A 14,822-nucleotide genomic window follows, 5' to 3' on the forward strand; every position below is an offset into this window, starting at 1 on the left:
CAAAATAAATTATCGTTTTTTAAAAATAATATATGTGGGGAGTGGGATGGGTTGGAGGGGAGATAATACTTAATAGTTACACGTCGTAATGTAGACCTATTATTGTAGTATTTTGTAGGCCAGTGTTTTTATGACGGTTTGCCTTTTTATTTATCTTTCTGTTAGATTATTGGGATTTTTCTCAATAAAAGGAATACAGTATATTTAAAAACAAAAGTAAAATACACACTAATCATTAACTTACCAGAAGTGTTAACATTTACATCACACATACATTAAATGTATCTTATATTTAAAATGTTACATAAATACAATAAATGACCAGTCATTAACCAGATAGTTACCACTGATTTCCTAACAAAAGAATATACTGGTGAATAAAAGAAATTATAAAAAACATGACAAATAAGCCAAATATTTACACCTTTTTAAATTAGCGTTTATACTGTTACATAAACGATGATTCGATGTGTAATTAAAAAATATCGGATACACAAATCTGAGAGGATTAATATACAGAACAAAAAAGTACAAAAACCTTCCAATACTTGCAAATATAGGTCAGGAGAATTAAGTTCGGTATTAGACAAGAGGTGTTTGTTTTCCTTAAATAGTTGACATCGTTTTCGTCACCCTAGCTTCGTAAACTCACCCCGCCACGAAAGCCACTTCACCAGTCGCCGTCACCTTCTTGAGCAGTGTGGTCTGAACTTATTAGCCCAGCTTCCCGAAACATATGTTTCATCAACTAACTACTTGGTTTCATTATCAATATCTCGAGGAAGCAAACTACTTGCACGTGTTGTATGAAATCTAAGTGGACACATTTCGTCTAAGCCTGTTCATTATTACGTCAAATATAATAAGTAAAACATTGTGGATTAGTATTGTCTGACGCGATAATAGGAGAGTAATTACAAGTAAGTAGGTTTAAACAAAGCTCGCACATTAATTTTCATTGCCTTTATATATTTATAACATTTTTCTTTTATCATTATATACATTAGAAACTCAAATAGAAACTTATACTTGTAGTAAACGACGCCGGTCACTTTTGTTAATGAGGTGGAGGGACACATAATCAAAATAATCAATCAATAAGCAAAATTTAAAACCGATACAAGGCAAAAAAACATTTTTGTACATGTGTAACTAAGACATCTTTTAAACAATAAAACCACATTCAATGAATTGTCCTTACAACATAAAAGCAATCCATATTATAATAACATTTATCCTTTTAACTGTAAATAATTAAATAACAATATTTTGTATTTTCTTTGGAATGTCTTAGTACCTTTTAATGTTTCTGTTATAACAATGTACAGTTTTTAATCTGTGATCCACATTTAAAATCAGTATAGTTAAAGTATTATCACGTAAAAGACAGAAATAAATAAATAAAATTATTATATCTATTGATTTTCTCCGATGATATCTACAAGTCAACTACAAATGGTGATGGCTAATCAAATAATTCTGGATTATCTTGGTCCGTTATGCTCTCAGTATGTTGGAGGATTGTAATCGTCTTTCTAAGTGTATGGCTAGGTTTGAGCATTATGTTGAGACATAAAGCCTAATTTCTCTATTTCTAAAGAAAATAATTGCTTTCACAATCGTGAAAGCTGACAGTGGTCTAATGTGGTGTTGTCTTTATATCTAACAACAAATTCCGAGTCGAGCCAAATTGTATTGATGCACAGTTTTAATTATGTAGGTCTCTTTATAACCAATGTCAATATCTTCTTAATACCATCAGTTCATTATAATGCCCATATATTATTTTTCGAGCATTACTATTTTTACGAGCCGATACAAGTCTCTGATGGAACAGTGGTAATTTTCTTCCTACGCTAAACATCACCTCAGCCAATCAAGAAGGGCTATCTCCCATGATATCAATATGTATTTTTAATAAAACCTACGATAGATTCATCTGGGCTTACTAGAAGGTGTATTTATTACTATACACGCTCACATACCACGGATTACCATTAACTCACAACATGATTTAGGTGATTTTGTGGGCGTTTTGAAGCCAACACATCTTCCTTCGTTTATACGAGATTCATCATTATGTAATTGATTTCATAATTGTTTGTTTAACATTTGATCTTTAAAATTAAGTAGAAATAGTCAAGTAAATGACGTTTTGATGAGCATTTTAATGTTCATAATTAATAGATTTTCTACAGTAGGCATACACATTGTAGGCCTACAGTAGCATAACTTAGTTTGTGAATGTATATACAAAAGTTTCTTTATTCGTGTGAACAACTTTATTTAAAATAGGACACCTCACCTAATTTTATTGTGAGAACTGTAATAACTAGCCCAGCGTTGCACAACATTCTTAAAATAAAGAAGCTAAATAGAACCATTAATATGGTTTTACCGTGCAATAGTAAACATCCATCAGTGGATACACTTGTTATTATACTGTACATCATCAGAACAATTATCTCGACCTGTTATACTTGTATTGTTTGCATTGCGAAGCAATCGTTGAATAATAAAAACGTACTATTTCGACAAAAATGAGTTATAATTACAATTTCTTTAAGATTTCACGAGGAATAATGTATAATATACATGTTTACTCTGGTTAAGAATCATTTATTTTGCGGCATTTTTATCATTTAATTAGGTTAAAGAATCATTTCGTTAAAAGGTTTTAAGAGCGTACTCCAAATGATGAATACTCATGTAAAACACATAGTAATATTTTTTATATATCGTTTTAAGTTTACACTGCCCTGTGGTTTATTATCTAATACTTGGCCTTTAACCCAAGTATAATATTAGCGTTGCAAATATGAGACAAACGTGGCTTCAAAATTCGTACGGTCCGTAAATCCTAATAGGAGAAGTATGCAAAAGTCGTTACAAAAAGTGCAATGTCTTGAAAATGTTCTTATGTATTCATAACCAAGTTAAGTTATTAAAATTAAATGTATCTTAATACGATATCAGGTCATTAGGTCATGGTCTAAGTGTGTAAACTTAATTTATTAGTGTCATTTCATCTGGCCACATTTTGTATTATTTCTACGAATATTTTATGGTGTAGCCACGCCCATCAAAATAGGGACTTTATTGCTGCACTCGATGTAATGATAGCCCAAGCAAAAGTACCCATTTCCGCGGATCGTCGACAACGCAGAGTGGTTCTTGTGTGTGCCACGCTATGATGTTGTATAATTTCCATACCGTTCTCAATTTTAAGGTACGGCAAAACGCATAATTAATTACGCCCCTTGGACTGTAATCTCATTACCATTAATGGTCCCCATCCACTAGCTAAAAATAGCAATTGTCATAAGAGACTATTCAGTCTAAATATATACTAATTGAATCTCTTAGTAATATAATACGTGTAATAGCAAATAAGCATAACATATTTTGTAAGTTTGAAATTATTAATTTTCTGATTTTGAATTGAAAGAAATACAATGAAAATTCACATACGTTTGCAGTCAGGTTCGTGAAAAGCAGATACCGTACATTCAGGCGCAAAATATAAACAAATTGAAAATGGTTTTGAGATTTCATTAAAATTTTGAAAAAAATATATATAGTGATCTAGTATTCATGATTGAAACGTTTGAATAGACTTATCTAAACTGTGCAACCAAAATATGTATTGGCAATACAGAACACGTTGAGGCTAAACTCGTTAAAAAATCACCGTGTGGTGAAAACATTACTGGTTCTTATAAAATAAAATATGTATAAAAAATCTAATAAAAAAAGAATTTTAAAATTATGAGAGGATTACAGGTATGGTTTAGTTTGAGATTAAAGTGGCGGTAGTCCCAGGTTTCGAATATTTTATTATTTATTTCGGACAAACATAGGTAAATAAAAAATTATAGAAAGAATAATTGAAATAAATAAGCCTAAATGTATAGTAATTAATTTGACCCCTTTTGTGCCATCGAACCATTTGCATGGAAGGTCGTGTTCCAAACATCAACAGAATCAGGGCATGATTTCCATCAATCTGGGGTACAAATGAGTTTTAATTCAATTTCACCGAAAAAAATCGTCGTTAACCTAATTATTACTGTATTATTAGCAGCTTAATATGGCATGACTTTGGTATACTGATTCTGAATTCTTTACATTTTTATTTCTTAGAATATACAGCTGGAAATTGAATAGAGAAAATTAGGAAAGGGTTTCATATTTGGCAAGTAAAATGCTTCAACATCGACTGCCAATTCCTCAATAAACTAAACAAGTTGCCGCATCCAGATTGATATGTTGTACTGTAAACGACAAAAACTGTACTGATTTTCCAGCAGTTATTATTTTAAAAGTGAATCGAGGCAATTTCTTTCACAAACGAACACAAACATTCTTTTTCCAGGCCTAATCCAGAAAATTTAGTTTGCAAACTTGCAGAAAGTTTCTAAGTGGAAAGATTGACAAACTTCGACAAACTGCAACACAAAAACTAGTTTGCAGAAGTTAAGCCGAGTTTTACTCAATTTGAAAACAAACGTTTTATAAGGTTTCCTAATGTTCACTAGACTATAACTACTATGAAACTATCACATTTTTGTTTGCAATCTGCGAGTTTGCTCATTTGAAAACTACAGTTACAGTCAAGTCGGAATTTGACAAGAATAGTATTCCAATATTTTGTAGTGTATACGGTAGTACAGACCAACTGAGTAACTTCGGAAAACTGAAGAAAGCAGTTTTGATAGAGTTTACACTGAAAAGTTTAGTTGGCAAACTATAGAGCAAACTTGGTAAAGTTTGCTATAGACAGGCCTACTTGGTAAACTAGTAGTTTTAGTAATAATGTTGGCACGTCATCACAAATAGCCTGCAGGACCCTGGGAGTTGAAAACTAGTAAAAAAAGAATTAAATAACCCCTTCACATTACCACCACTAATTAGTGGACATCTTGTAATTCTGAACAGATTCAAAATAATGGCAGCAGTTGGTGCAATTAGTTTATTATCAGTATATTGTTAGAAAGATTTAATCATATACTAATGTGGTTCATGTTAACAATTAGCTTAAAATGGTTGTATTCCCTGGCCATGGCATGGGGCAACCACAATCATAACCCCGATCAAACTCAATTTGGAAGAAGGTTGTTAGAAAACAGCATTAAAACTTAAAACAGTTGTCGAAGAATGACTTTCTAAAAATCGGTGTTCCCCGTGATCTTAAAAAATCGTTATGTTTTCGCTAGCCATATATTTTGATATATTGTGCTTTTTTCTCTTTCTGTTGCGAACCCCTATTCAAGGAGACACTTTTCGGCGAAGCGAAGATGTGCAATGTTACCGTATTTTTCGTATCAAACTTGGTAAATTAGGCTATAGATCATATTATCAATCAACAAATTCTACTACTAATAGGAAATAAGTCATTAAGGGTTTATACTACAGTTGTTTAATCGGTATTTTGAGAAAGAACATAGTTTCTTTCATAGCCCATTGTTTAAAATGCCAAATACGTTTATATACCACATTAAAAATATGCTTATAGGCCTATAATTAATAATATTTGACTAAAAACTAAAATGAAATGTAAAAGCATATGTTCTAAAATTATTCATATGGAAGCCCACGTGTCCAAATTTCATCACGTCTCCTTAGCGAAACATACCGATATTACAAATGGGATCAATTTTGAAATCGGTTGCTAGGCTCAACCACACGCTCTGGAATATAACAACCAATTACAATCTCGTTAGGATCTTATCGACAAATTTCAATTCAAAACGAGTAGATTTTAACGCAATCGGAACCAAACGTTTTACCACAGTACGGTGGGTTTCACATTGTTAAATAGTAATCATTCTTAATACTTTGTTTTTCATTCTATATTTGGACAGCATTCAAAATATTTTTTTTGGCAGCATGTTGAACTACTTTGAGTTGCATAACATTCAGTTGCGTATCGAAATTGTAGGCATATCATGAGACTTAATATGCTTCACAAGGGAAAAGTATAATTTCATTGTACATTGATTTTAAAAGTGCTATCACTCTTTGAATGTTAGAAAAGTTATTGCAGTAAAGGGGAAAACACAATTAATTATTTATTTCACATTATATTGTGTCCTGAATATATTTGTATTAAAAAACTCTTGTGAAAAATGTTAAATCTAACACACGGATCATGTAACTGACTTATGATTGGTCAAATAACTTATTTGTATTGCGCGTATGTCATTGCGTTGTTTCCTGTGGATACATTTGATTTCTTGACGTAGAAAAGTAACTTATTTATCGGATAATTTTTATTGCCTACCACTCCAAGGTAGGCCCACGGAATTTGGAAATCAAAAATTCTCAGAAGATATTAGTTTATTTATATAATTATCTTTTGTTCAATAAGTTGGTTAATATACAGTATTGAATTGTAATATCTATCCTTTAGCCAGGATTTTTCTGCAATAAAGAAAATATTGATTTAGGCCTATGCTTAACAGTATGTAGATACTACTGTACCTGGTTGAAAGAATGGCGGGTGTAATGAACATATGCGAACTGGTTGTACAGTACAGAATTTCAAAATACTAAATCCTACGTAAGTCTTACAAATATTTTTTTGAAAATGTCATACAGTAGATTGTGTTCTCAGTATTGTTAATCGTAGTTAATTCACCGTATTATCCTAACTCAATGTAGATTGTCTGTAAGTAATACACTCCTTCAGTTCTTTTAATTCTGCAGTTAACTTTCAAAAGTAATGTCATTGACTCGGAAACACCAATATATACAACGTAACAATGGCACATAATAAAAATGTAGACTAAGCATTTTAATATTATTGTAGTAACCGTGGTTCCTTGAAACTCTCTGTGTTGTAGCTATGTTTAACTGGAGACGCCCACGCCTTTATTTCTACGAAAAGAAAGAATAAAAAGCACCGTACGAAATACGATCACTTTGTACTGTATTTTATAAATAAAATTAAAAGTACTTAACGTTAGCCGAATTAAATAAGAAGGTTTCAATCTGAAGACAATACATATAGTTTACACGGATGAGATTTAGCGAAAATTGTGTTCCTGTCGTGGGACAGTGGTTTCCCTGTACGCGAGTCCCTGATGTTTTGTGTTGCCAACTCTCCGTTGATCTGGGATTTGCGGTTCAGGTTAAACATATTTTTAGTGCCTTTCTTCTTCATTGAAATTCAAGTAGTCAGTTTATATTGTTTCGGTCAGTAAGAATGCGTTTCAAAGAAATAAAGAGGATCGTGTTTGATGGTGGTCATCGTCTTGCACTATAGTAGAGAATTGTGCGCATGCTCATATTATTTTTTATTATTTAAAATTGTTTCTTATCAGATCTGTGTCAGACAAGGTGGCAGTAATATAACCCAATCTAGTCTATAGCAGAATCTTTAAAACGTATATAAATGTGTATATAAAAAATACAGATATTTGACTCCTCCTTTTTCTAAAGGACAAACATTACGGTGCTACTGTCCTATGATCGCAGAGACACATACAGTACGTGATGACACTTTTCCAATCAATCAAATAATAATTATTCTAAATAGCCACCCAATCAATCAATCAATCAATCAATCAATACTATAAGGAGAGAGAGGGAATAAAAAGGCCAGTAAATGTCAGGCGGAGTGCCATGAATTATATACATGTTAGAATTTGAAAATTTGAAAATGTGTTTTTAGACCTTTCCCATATTGTTGGCACAGTCTAGTCATTTACATCGTTTGCGTTTTACCTTGGACTTGAAAATGACGATGCCAAAGGCGGAAGCTGTACCCTGGGGCTAGGTTTAATTTTGTAGGTTAATTCGTTGGGTTTACAGTCATTATTTTCTCGTTAGGGCCAAGTGAGCTCGGCGACAATTGAGACCGATTTTAGCATAGAACCGACTCATTCATTCATTCATTTATTCAATAAGCATACACAACAATTGAAAAGTTATTATTTAAAATAAAATGGTATAGTCCTTTCAAAGACATTTTTGGTAAATATTACATCATAATTAGTCGTACAGTCTATTTATATAAAAATCTAAACAATCCTTCAAATGTCAATTAATAATCGATTTCAGATATTCAATTGTAATTCGCATTTATCATTTAGATTATATTTTATTTATAATAAGAATAAGATAATAAAATAAGGTAATACATAAGATATATATATATACATATATATTTCTTTTTTTTTTTTCACAAACAATTCAAAATGGTGAAATTTGATTTAGTGTATTAGAACTTTATAAGAATACATAAATAATAAGGTAAATTCAAGGCTGGTCCAATAACCCAATAAGAAAAGATTAAACCGAGAGTGAATAAAGTAAGTAGGCCTAATACATTTCTATAATGTTCTATTAATATTGTTTTTTCTAACTTTTTGTCTCCTGCAAAAATAATTTAGACAAACTTAGCTTAGTCTTAGTTTTGATATGTTTACGTATTTTGTATATTTGTGTTTATCTGAGGAAACCCTAATAAAAACCAAGGTTTGAAATATTTGATTAAGAACAAACAATAACAAATCATCATCATAAACTAAACAAAGATACTGTTGGCCTGAATAAAAAAAACTCGAATTCAATTTACAAAAAAAAAATAAATATGAACAGAAATACGTGGTCACGCAATTTTGCAACTAAACTGTCTCTAGGTAGATTGTAACTGACTATTGACAGTCATTTAGATACGATGGGTTGGTCAAATTTACTAGAATACTCATTGCTCAAATAGGTTTTACACATAACACGTGACCATATTCTAACAAAAGTTTTAGTATTTCCGATGTTTATTTATTACGGTTTATTTATTACGGTATATTTTTAGCAACATTTTCATTCAAGTACAGTATATACATATTATCAATGTCATTATATTATTTTGTGTATATAATCTCCATGGATTTCCATCCATCATTAAACAACATTTTTATGAAAATTAATTATGTACGCCTACGAGATTACTTTTTACATACAACGGTACGGGTTCATAACTATTCAGCCTATATAATATATGTATAAGCATTTCACCATTCTGAAAAAAATATACACATTAATTAATATAATCAATTAGCTAAGTAAATAATTGATGCCTCAATCTACAAAACTAGAATAATAATCAAACTTATATTTATGTTAAACAAAGTACCAAAAACAGATTTTGTTTATTCTTCTAGAGTGTTTTAATCTCATTTTATCAAAGTGTTAGACATTGTTTAACATGTTTTCACAAAAATATATTCTCAGGGTACTACATCAACATCTATAGGACTTAAGACAATTATATTTGGCTTACCGAATTGAGTAAAACATTAAAATGCATTTTCGAAATAAGAGGTTGTTATCTCCTTTTAGTCTAGAATTTCTTTTAATATTTTGTCGCCGCGCTGGGAAAATATAGGTCTCTGGGTTAGGGGCAGCCGTCCAGGGAGGCGAAATATGAGTAAATCGCCGGAGTTCATGTATAAGAAATTAAATATTAATCGATTACTAATCACAAGGTGCGTTTAGGGAAATATTACGCCGCGGGCTATATTTGACCTTGTGTTGTAAGTGGGACAGCATCGGGTTTTAGTCAATCTATAATGAGCAGGGCTTAGTTTTCACCTTATAGCGATTAATCCGCCTAAAAGTACACAAGTTAATCACTGTTTTTCTTCCCTTTTTCCCTTTCTTTTATTTATTTTTTGTCACTTTGGGTGCCAAACAAACTGGTTGATTTATGAAAATTTAAAATAGACCTACTTAGATGTATTGTTTAAGGTTTTAAAGAATAACATTTCCTCATCGTTTCTTGTTGACAAAAACAATTTATTCAGTTTAGTATCTCAAAGTGGACGCGCTCATTAAAAAAAGTATAATAAACATCACTGTACTTTCTATAATTTTTAAATTTGTTTATTATGTAACTTTTGATAATGTAATTTTCAACATATATCTTACACAACATATTTAAATGCGCGTTTTCAATTAAATTAAATGAGTTGCTCATTTGCATAAATGACATACCTTAGTGAATTTGCATAAATGACATACCTTAGTGAATTTGCATAAATGACATACCTTAGTGAATTTGCATAAACGACATACCTTAGTGAATTTGTATAAATGACATACCTTAGTGAATTTGCATAAATGACATACCTTAGTGAATTTGCATAAATGACATACCTTAGTGAATTTGCATAAATGACATACCTTAGTGAATTTGCATAAATGACATACCTTAGTGAATTTGCATAAATGACATACCTTAGTGAATTGGCACAAATGACATACCTTAGTGAATTTGCATAAATGACATACCTTAGTGAATTTGCATAAATGAGATACCTTAGTGAATTTGCATAAATGACATACCTTAGTGAATTTGCATAAATGACATACCTTAGTGAATTTGCATAAATGACATACCTTAGTGAATTTGCATAAATGACATAGTGAATTTCGAAGTATTATTATTGTTATGACAACGGCACTCATTGGTAGTTATCAACTTGATTGATTTTACAATTTTAACCATTGACAACAATTAATCAAGTAGGTCTAAATTATAATAAATATAATTTAACATTTGTTTGTTGAATAGGCTATTTAAAGAATATTTATATTCAATCAATCAATCAATCGTTCGATTTATATAGCGCCATATTCTCTTTAAAGACTACAAAAATATATATACAGTATATAAGGGAAATCATTATTGTAATAAATTTATGTAAATTAATGTAATAATTTTGAAGTAGTGAATACATTTATTAAAACTACTATATTATTAAAACTACAAAATTATTTATTCATCTTTATTTTTTCATTTCATAGGGTGTGGTAGAAGTTACAAATATAGTAGAACCTCTCCTTGGGGCACCTCTTTGAGGAGACACCTCTATTGAGGAGACACTTCTATTAAGGAGACACCTCAATTGAGGAGACACCTCTATTAAGGAGACACCTCTATTGAGGAGACACCTCTATTGAGGAGACACCTCTTTGAGGAGACACCTCTTTGAGGAGACACCTCTTTGAGGAGACACCTCTATTGAGGAGACACCTCTATTGAGGAGACACCTTTATTGAGGAGACACCTCAATTAAGGGGACACTTTTCTGTGAGACGGACGAGAGGAATTAATCTTCAGGGGCCATGCATTATTACAGTACGGAGACACTTTGTTGAGTCATTCATGCATAAACTTTCGGTAAGTACACCTATGTCATTTATAGTAATTAAAAGCTATAGACCGCTATCATATTCATAATCATTAGGCCTAATAACCATAAACAACATACCGTACTAGTTGGTTTGAAATGAAAGATCTATAATTTGAACAAAAACATGCAAACGTTGAGCTAAATAAAATTAAATAAATTAGCCGTACATTATTATTACGTTTATTGGCGCAGACTATAATGACATTACTAACTTGAGGCTGAGTCTAGTGTTAATTGTCGGATAATTATTTCGTTATCTAATACATGTAGGCTATGACTTAATTGAAAGTTATAGAAAATGAGTAAAGGAACTAACTAATTATAGGAGTTTTTACATATCAGGAACTATAATGACCGACAAGAAATCATGTTTAATGCTGAGTTAAGTGAGTGGATTTAGGAGACGTTGGTACTCCGTCGCGCATTTTGACAACCAGTTGCCGATTTGTAATACTCAACCCAGGTAGAGTCCCCGGGGAGTATGCGAATAAGAGAGTTGCCTGACCCGGGATAATCCCTTGTTCAGATACCGGGAGCGAAGCACACACAGCGGAAGTACTGACCCAGTTCTAGCAGACCCGAGAAGTTTGTAAAAAAACAAGAATCCAAATGACCTTATTACGTAATGGATGACTAAGGTACTGAGCTACACTTGATGACGTCAGAACACGTGTAAAAAGTAATATAAAGTTTTCTTTTCGATTATAAACGACGGTAAGTCCTACTTTCAAAATGTTAATTACACCAAGCAAGGCCTATAATAAGTGAAATAAATATTCACAAGACAGCATCCAGTTGATTTTCAAAATCTGGTGATTGATGCCCCATTAGAAAATTAACCCCTCCCCAGCCCTTTAACACCTACGATACTCCTTAATAGGGTTGTCTCCTGAATAGGGCTTGCCGTATCATGGTATAATGTTATAACATTTCCAAAAGTTCGCTTCGCGAGAAATGTCCCCTCTGTAGGGGTGTCCCATAGAAGGGTTTCATCTTAATATTCTATATTGTTAGCTGACAACAGCATCAAAACGTTCTTTACGGTATAAAAATTAATAATAATACTCGTTTAGTTTCGTTTTCAATCTTGCTTTGTCTTCTATAGGCTATTATAGAGACTTGTTGGTTGTCGATGAATTTGGCCTTACACGGTGTGGACATTTGTCTTTGATGTTAGATGTAAATTGAATTCAATTATTCATTTAAAAGATATTACACAAGATATTTCTCATGTACCTTAAACCCTAAAACTCGTCATTATATCGTCGTGAACCCACATCCATCCTGCAAATTATTAACTCATAATCTAAGACGATTTATACATCCATAAGTTTCACCTTCGAAATGAGGCCTAAGTAATAGTTATTCACGTTTACAAAACACAAACCGTAAATTAAGAGTGAAATGAATATCATTTTCTAGAGGAACTCTCAGTCTTTTGAGATTGGTTGAACACTCTCAAAATAGTCATTCACTCAAAGAGTGGATTTCACTATTTTATTGAAATGTTTAAAAAAATAACGTTTACATTTAAATGATGACATCAAACAAGTTGATTGGTTTCGATCTGATGAACATTAAGGCTGTCTGTCTTGATTTTGCCTATTTCGTCTGATGATTCCATAGTGGTCACTTTACCCACATTTTGTCTGTTAAACAGAGGAAAGACTGCATTTACAAGTTTACAAATAAAAATAAAGGTATAGCCTTAATTTCGTGCTAGTGATGATATTCTTGGAAATAAAAGTACCGAAATGGCAATTCAACTATTTGATACATTGAATCTATTTAAATGAAATAAAGGAAGAGGTACTAACCACTGACGGAAATATATTTAATACTTAGTATTTAAACGTGTCTATTACGATCTAAAATTGTCGCATCCGATTCTATAAATACATTCTATTTCAATTTCATAGAACCATGATTGGTGACTTAATGGAATTACCCACGTAAACGCATGCAATCACAGGTCCTTGACATCGCACAGACATCATATCATCATGGGAAATCCTATTTGATTTGTCAGGTGTATAGATGGATACCATGTATACGCCGAAAGTATAACTTGCGGGGCACCGCGTCCGTATCGACACCACAAATAGACACAGTTTTTTTCGCGGGTTTAAATGAGAATTATTATTATTAGGCCTAAAGTTTGATTTGCACTGACGCAACGTCCAAACGTCGATGGCGCAACGCAACAATCATAAAAGACAGTTCCGATGATCCATCGCGTCGTAGTAAAACTCTTGCGGCTCGCGTCGCGTCAAAGTTAGGACCAAGCTTGAATACAAGTTTATTGTAGTACTACGTGGTGTCATGGCGAAAAAAGCTGGCAGACTCTTTACACTATCCCCAGTTCATTCTCCATGTGTTTATTGGACGACAGGATTGCATTGTTAACGCATTCAATAAATCGGATATTGCGAGTTTAAATATCTCGTTCTCTAGTACAAGAAATACAAGTCAAACTAGAAAATCGATCTTGACAGCAGACTTCGTAGTGTCGAGGTCTTACCGAAACCAGACTGCGTTGCATTTCGACGCGTGACACACTGCCAGTGTTGATGACGCATCGGCTATAATACAGACGTGATGATAATAACCGTAGGTAATTGTCGCGTCACACCGCAAGCTTAACCATCATGGTCGCGTCGCGTCACTTAATCACACAGCGAGGGAAGATGAGTATATAGGCCTAACATAATCATTATAATACGTTGAATAGACCGATGGAAGCTAGGCACGGTAATCCACAGTTCCTACTTTTTAGGAAATGATCATTATACTTATGCAGTAGTATTCTGCTGTATGCAAACAATGACATTACATTTGTAATCGGAATAAAATAAACGTTACAATCTTTAAAAACAAATGCCGCCCTGCAGTAATATACTGGATAAACCGAGATTCGAACCCGGAATCTTCTACTCAATTATGTAGCACATATATCAGACACGATTGGATACAGCGAGTGAGTGGCCGATTAAGACAGTGAAACGGTAATACGTCCGTAGCCATAATATCGTCAAGGATTCGAGACTCACTCGCTCCATGGTTCTGGTTAACATAAAGGACTAACCGAGGTAGGCTTACATCTTTCGAGACAAGAGGCGCTTACCCCGGTGTCCTACTATACACATAGCCATTGCCACACACAGCAACTTTATAAGGTAGGCCTTCTATCTAGACGAGATGTACCTTCTAGTTGCACACCTCGTCTTCTTGAAGAAGATAGCCTCTTTAACTTCTTCTGTATCGTTATAGTGTAGGCCTTTTAATTCACAAGGTGGTCCCCGAAGATATACTTTTGAATCATATACAATATACAGATTATCTTTACTTGGTCCCACCTCCAATATCATAGGAAAATTACTTAATACAGCGACATGTATCACATGGTTTCTGTATGATTAGGCGTACAGGCGTCACACATAATGATACATGTGACTCTGTATTACATAATTTGCCTACGATACAGGTCCAATTGTAACAGTACCGAGAATCGGCTACACACATAAAGTCCGGTCCGGCGGGTTGGGCTACGTTTGATATGGCAATAATGACTAATTAAAAATAAATAAAAAGATACGATGTCATGTATATGAAACAAAACCA

This window comes from Antedon bifida, chromosome 2, assembly GCF_963402885.1.
Source record: "Antedon bifida chromosome 2, ecAntBifi1.1, whole genome shotgun sequence".
NCBI classification, from domain to species: domain Eukaryota; kingdom Metazoa; phylum Echinodermata; class Crinoidea; order Comatulida; family Antedonidae; genus Antedon; species Antedon bifida.